Source organism: Diadema antillarum, unplaced genomic scaffold, assembly GCF_040938485.1.
Source record: "Diadema antillarum isolate AM-2024a unplaced genomic scaffold, OU_Dant_1.0 seq00001229_RagTag, whole genome shotgun sequence".
In the NCBI taxonomy this organism is placed as follows: domain Eukaryota; kingdom Metazoa; phylum Echinodermata; class Echinoidea; order Diadematoida; family Diadematidae; genus Diadema; species Diadema antillarum.
Genome location: NW_027272017.1, coordinates 105489 through 112939, shown reverse-complemented (window position 1 = coordinate 112939; position 7451 = coordinate 105489).

The following is a 7451-nucleotide window of genomic DNA, read 5'->3' as shown; positions in this document are numbered from 1 at the left end:
CTCTTTGGGTTTGGGTTCCCTAGTTAAGAGTACAATGATCATCAGGATGTGGTAAATGAATATCTGGATGCAGCATAGTTTGATGAGGGGGTGAATGGAAACCGTAACGCTTCCATGTCATCAGCCATGTTTATTGTCCACTTAATAATTTGGACCGCTTCCAGCAGAATAGAAAAGCAGTAATTACCAATAAAACCTTGTGACCTAAGATTATGAAAGTAACATAGAATTCAATATACACTCGTGTATATGCAGAGAGAGGGAGAGAGAGAGGGGGGGGGGGAGACTTGGAATGAATGCCACTATAGTTAGACACGGAATTCACGTCAAGACAATAGTTTAGTTTGAGCTTAAACTCCTACTCTAACACGCGAACACGGCAAAGCAACAGGGTATGGAGCTTCATTTCCTTATTGACTGATGCATACGAAACTGAGCTCAAACGTAAATGTATATTATGTTATGTAGCATCAACGCCTTTCATTTGATTTGTTGTAACTCTTCACTTTTATAATAATCATCATTGTTGTTATCATTATTAGCACCAATTATGTCAATAGGTACTATCATTAGTCTTATTTGTGACATGATCACAATCATTACCATGTCCAGTGTCATCATGACAAGAATTTATTCAATCGTCAATGACAATAACCTTCTATTAACACTTCTCGAATATCATATTTTATTTAAGTGATTTTCAGAAGCATTGATAACAATCGTGTTCATTGCAGTATTGGTATTAGTGCAATGAACGTAACACTGTATTGAATGTATACGTCAATCATCATGCTGACTTTCCTGCTATACCAGTAGATTTAAATTCGAGGAAGTGTCAAGTCTAAAATTAATATGTATGTATATAGAGGAAGTTAGCGCCATTTATGGTAACAATATTATACATTATATGAGTGTTATTCTTTCATGATATTAGCGAGCTTTAGGTCTGCGACGTGAACGTTCAGACGACGCTGATTAAGCTAAAAATGGTGTTCAGAACACCATTTTTCGACCCGTTTCCATTGTTCGACCCGGGAGGGTGCGTCGTCTATGCGTTCGCGTCGCAAACCTTTAAAGACCCCTAATGATAAGACGGAGAGGAATGTAAAGAAAATTTCGAAAAATATGGAGCCTATATTTGTTGGTCATTTGGTTTTCTAGCCTTACATGAAGAGAACCACTGCAAGAACTTGACTACACAGTCACCGTCGCGGACTTTAAGTGAACTAACAAGCTCAACAACCTTCCGCACTACTCCCATCACGACCTCAGTGAAGAAAAATTCCGTGTCGAGTTCGAGACCTACTTCCATCATTGCGACAACGGAAAAGGGGAGCCCGACGCCCGGAGAAAGTGAAACAGACTCCGGCAGACCCTTCTCCTTCCCAGAGTTCGATCTGAGAGACAATCTTCACCTCGTTATCCCCATCGGGGTCGCTGTCGTTTCGGGAATCGCTTGCGTCGTCGTGGTATTTTACTTCCTCGCGAAGAGGTCGAGAGAGCAAAAGAAGAAGAAGAAAAGCGCCGCCAACGTCGAGAGACCTGAAAAGTTGGAACAGTCGCCCTCCCAGCAGCTTCCGGACGTCCCTCCACCACTACCGCCTAAGAAGTTCAGAAAAGGAAAAGTTTTTGCACCACCAAAGGGAGCTGAACAAGACGGTACAACTATTATCATTACTAGTAACTTGTAAAAGGAAGAAAAGGTCGAGGTGTTGGAAAAAGGAACTTTAAAGAGTGTGTACGTGGAGTGTGTTGTATGTAGCATACAAGAACTAATTTCCTTGTGTAATACAAGTGTACCTAAAGAGTTTTAAAACTTTTTTGTTTCGTAAAGAAAGAAAACAGGAAAAAAAGACAAGGAGTGAAGATATATGGCGTTTTAGAAAGAAATGAATGATGGAATTGTAGCCTTGTAAGTCTTTTCTCTGTCCACAAAAATGAATGTATTTAGTTTAATAAGACACTCTGCTCTTATAAAGGCGTTCTATCAGAATTAATTCATGTTTTTCACTCACAATACGATTATTGTCACTTCATTGTAAAACGCAACTTTCAATTAACGCTTGTATAATACAACACGGTACCATAATCTTTTTATTCATTTCATTATTCATTACCAACAAAGAATAAAGTGTATTAAACATTATCATTTAAAAAGTAATACACAGTCATGTTCTACATATATCGAAATATAATATAAAAACACAATAAATTGTGAAGCCTGTTAGATGCATATTATTTACTAAATGATGTTGAAAATGTTCATCCCACACTGGATGTAGGCAGTAATTATCAATCAGTTCGTCAGATGGCTTGTGTTCTTCACTTTTTGGAGCTGCATGAAATTCGCCTTCTTGCTGTTACTGTATTATGTTTTATACATATATATATATATATATATATATATATATATATATATATATAGGTGTGAGTCGTGTGTCTTCAGCTACTGGGTCGTCGCATCTTTTTTGAGTGTGTATAACGAGAGTAAGGAGTTGGTAGACGTTGCTGAATTGAATCCTCACAAGTGATTTTACTTCAAGCTTTCGGGCTTTTTGCTTTCTGCAAATTGACTGCCGGCATGTAACCTGGCCAAATGTGAAGTGTGCATCTCACACCTCTTGACAAAGGGCAGAAAGCCCGAAAGCTTGAAGTAAAATCACTTGTGAGGATTCAATAAAAGCAACGTCTACCGCCTCCTTACTCTCGTTATACACACTTTGTATATTTATTTATATATATATATATATATATATATATATATATATATATATATACATATATATATATATATATATATATATATACATATATATATATATACATATATATATATATATATATATATATATATATATATATATATATATATATTGTCTTTCAAGCATCTCTTTCATACCACTTCTATTTCTAAACAGGACAATTATAGGATTTGGCGAATTAAATAGCTGATTAATGTACGTGTTGATCTTGAAATACACCCTTTCATCACTGAGTCATTCCGGCATAGTAAATTAAAAGTTTAATTTATTGATCATTCATTAAAATATGGAGGGGGAGGGGAGCCTAAGAGAGAGCCTGTAAGCCCTTTGTCAAATTCACATAAAATACTGGCACACAATAAATCATCTCTTCTTCCGAAAGTAAAACTCGGACTAGAAGTGAATCGAGGATGCGATTGCCAGGAATTCTGGGTGTGTGAAGTGGTCGTGTAATATAGAGATGTATATGCATGTGTGTACATTATGTTTTGGTGTTTAAGTGCGTCAATACATCATGAATGAAATTTGGCAAATATGATCACCCTATACAGTATGACTGAATTGCAACAGACATGACAGAATACGACCATATAACTTTCGTAATCGTGTTATGTTATGTATATCAAATAGTTATAAATCTTGCATGAAACATGAAACTTAGATTATTCTTATGCTGCACATGGAAGGAAAGTGTTGATATACTTGTATAGGACCTACTATTGGGGTTATCCTACGGGACTAGACATTAGGCAAATAAAGCCCAAAGCTCGACACTCGGCAACCCCCCTCAAAAACAAAACAAAACAAAACAAAACAAAACAAAACGAAACGAAACAAAATCACGAGCTCAACACTCTACGTAAGTTAAACCGACTAGGCCTATGTAATGTCGAACTCTTGGGCCATTTTTACCTATTATTATATAGTGTCAAGAGCATGGGCTTTATTTGCCCGGTGTCTATCTCGTGGATCTTATTTGCCCTTTAGTGTCAAGCTCTTAAAGGGGAAATCCGGTCCAAGTATAAGACAGTCTGATAAGAAAGAGTAACGAGTTCAACGGTATAAATTTGATCGAAGTCGGATGAAAAGTAAGGAAGTTATGACATTTTGAAATTTCGGTCTGTTTGTTTGTTTGTTTGTTTGTTTGTTTGTTTCTTTTTTGGAGGGGGGGGGGGAACAGTTCTTGAACAGTCAAGTCAATATGAATATGCAAATGGCAAAGTGAGCATGTCATTCCCTCACAACTTACCATATAGTTTGTACATACAATTTTGAAATTTCCAGTTTTTCATTCAAACGCAATTATGCCCGAGGCTCAAATCCTCGTATATCTAACTGATCACATTTCTAAAGTTATTCAACCAAGAATAACGCCATGTTTCAGACTTTAATGACAGAAACATTGAATTTTTGTCATTTTTTTTTTTGTACACGATCCGGATCGATGGAAAATTATGAGGGGATGACATGGTTAGCTCACTCATTTGCATATTCATATCCACTGTACAAGAACTGTTTTGCAGAAATTAACAAAACTTCAAAATGTCATAACTTCCATATTTTTCACCCAATTTCGATCAAATTTTTAGATTTTACTCTTTTTTAAGACTAACTTATATTTGGACTGGATTTCCTCTTTAACGGACTGTACAGTTCATGGGCCTCGCTCACCGAAACTAGTGACTTCAACTCGGCTAAAGGCATGGGAGCTAGTCCAGCTTAGTTTCTAGCTCGTGGTCTGTATGACTCGTGAGCTGCATCACTTGTGCTGTATTCGGCTCCTCATCATGGTGATTGATTATTATTATCATTATCATTATTATCATTATCATTATTATCATAATAATAATAATAATAATAATAATAATAATAACAATTATTATTATTATTATTATTATTATTATTATTATTATTATTATTATTATTATCATTATTATTATCATCATCATTATTATTATTGTTGTTGTTATTATTCATGTCCTTGCAAGGACATAATGCAAATTAGGTAAATAATCTCATATTCAATGTCTCCTCTTACTTGTACATTACGTGATTACGGACTATGTCTCATCCTTTTGGCAGTATCATGGTTATGTTTGCGTAAAGGACATTTGTTTTGAATACATTGCTTTTTGATAAGTGTCAAGTACAAAGTGTAGTTTATAAAGGGTATGTAGATTAGTCCTCGTTGAGAACCGAGATAACTTTAGTAATCTTGTGAAACAACATAGCGATTTTGTTTCCTATGTTTAGTGAAGTTCAATGTGTGTATTTGTGTACTTGTGTGTGTGAGTGTGTGTGTGTGTGTGTGTGTGTGTGTGTGTGATATTTGTATGACTATACATTCATGTGTATATTTGCTTTTAAAGGGGATGGCTAGTAACTGATCAGTGGGAATCAGTGGGAATGCTGGAGGATGATTGTTCCAATCCTTGTGGAATTAATTTAAGAGTACATTATATATCTATTCATGTGTGAAAATTATTTGCTTCATAATGGTCTCATATTCAAGTAATGTGCAGTTTAATGTTTCCGGGTTAGCGTGCCTGGTCAGTGACGGGGCATTAATCTGCACATTACTTGCATATGAGACCGTTCTGAAGCAAATAATTTTCACACATCAGTAGATATATAATGTACTCTTAAAGGAATCCCACAAGGATTGGAACAATCATCCCCCAGCATTCCCACTGATTCCCACTGATCGGTTACTAGCCATTCCCTTTAAGTGGAACACAATTTATACGATCCAACATATTCAAAGGAAATATGATTGCATATGCCCATATTTTCCTGTCAGTACTGACCACTTTGATCGCTTATACAATTGTAACTGATTTTCTGTCATCAGTGTCGAAGAGAGAGGGATTATTGCAGTACATTGTATACATACTGAAAATCAATTTGTTTTTTGTTTTTGAAGTGTATTTGTATTGTCCTTTGTCATGTTATACCCAAAATAGGTATGATTGTATGATCTGAATGAAATCAACAAAGATCAGGGAAACAAAAAAAGTGATTTATGAACAGGTACAGAATACATGTAACTACAATGGAATCCAGTTTGTTTGTTTGTTTGTTTTTTCTCACACACACATCATTGAACTGACCTCATCAGTAATTCCTCATTGAGATTTTGTTCAGAAAAGAGAGAAAATGATACTTTCGTATAAGCATACACATTAAACAAAAAGCAACAACAAAGTACTGCATCACGGTTCTTCGAAAAATAGCGTACATTTTAATATCAACTTCCTCAATCAGCAACAAATTTATGAATATTTCATTTTTTCCCCTGCTGGTTCACTTAATGTATACAAATGAAACAAAAATGTAAACAATAGTGATTGATGCATGAAACCCTCGTATATCAGAGCACTCAAACTGAAAAACAAATGACAGAATTTTGTGCTTTTATAAAAACATAGAAACCTCTACAAGGAAACTGTAGTTGTAACATGTACATGTATCATAATTTATAATCATCTAATCAAAATCATCATACTATTTGTACTAAATTGACTGTAAGTTTTGATTCTAGCTCTGTTGTACAGTACATGTACTACAAGACCCGTGACCTCTGTGCTTTTGCATACCCAGCTCCAAATTATTCCGATATCTTTTCTCACATGATTAAATGATTAAACAAATAACTGATTTTATGGGCTTTATTACATGTATGGTAGGGTTAGAGGTCAAGTCTGAACTGTTACTTTTACACTTCGCATGTAACCTTCATCAATTAAACACATTTTTAAAACACCAAATCAATCATAAATCGATGTTTGTTGGGTTACATGCAATAATTCAGATTTCAACCTTGACCTGAGACTTCAACCTTGACCCGAGACTCCAACCTTGACCTGAAATGGCAACTTTGCCCTGAGACTTCAACCTTGATCTGAAATGGCAGCCTTGACCTGAAATGGCAACCTTGACCCACTGCTTCAACCTTGACATGAAACTTCAACCTTGACCTGAAATGGCAGCCTTGACCTGAGACTTCAACCTTGACCCGATACTTCAACCTTGACCCGAGACCTTAACCTTCACCTGAAATGGCAACTTTGCCCTGAGACTTCAACCTTGATCTCTCAAACTTCACCATTGACCTAAGACTTCATGACTTGGCAAAGCTAATCACATCTTCCTCCTGTGGTCCTATATTGGGAAACAAGGTAAAAACCATGCCCAAAAGCGTCCTAGTTCCGGAATTATTAAGAAGTAATACATGTAGTACAAAGTTCAATCAACAATCCATTCATCACAGCATTGGCATTGCTGACTTACAAAGGCATACTGAATACATTTCTTTCTCTAAATACCAAAATATTCTTTTTTCATTAGAGTGCTTACCAGTGAAATGGATTTTGTACACACTGCATTTGCCTGGGACATAATCAACAAGACTGTACAAATGGCTTTCCAAACTGCATTAATTTTTTATTAGTACTAATCAATTATGCAAATGCACATTGTATGCCCCAAATTTTTAGTTGGACCTTGTTTGCTCGTTTATTTTCCATCTGAGAAGATGGCTGGATAGCCCATATTCAGCTATGCTAAGCTAGTCTTCCATGGGGTCCTGTCGGATGTGAGGTGGGACCACTTCACCCTGCTCTTTGGGATGAAAGAATGAAGCGGGATCTCTTACATGCACATGTATGAGTTGTGACTCTCTCACACACA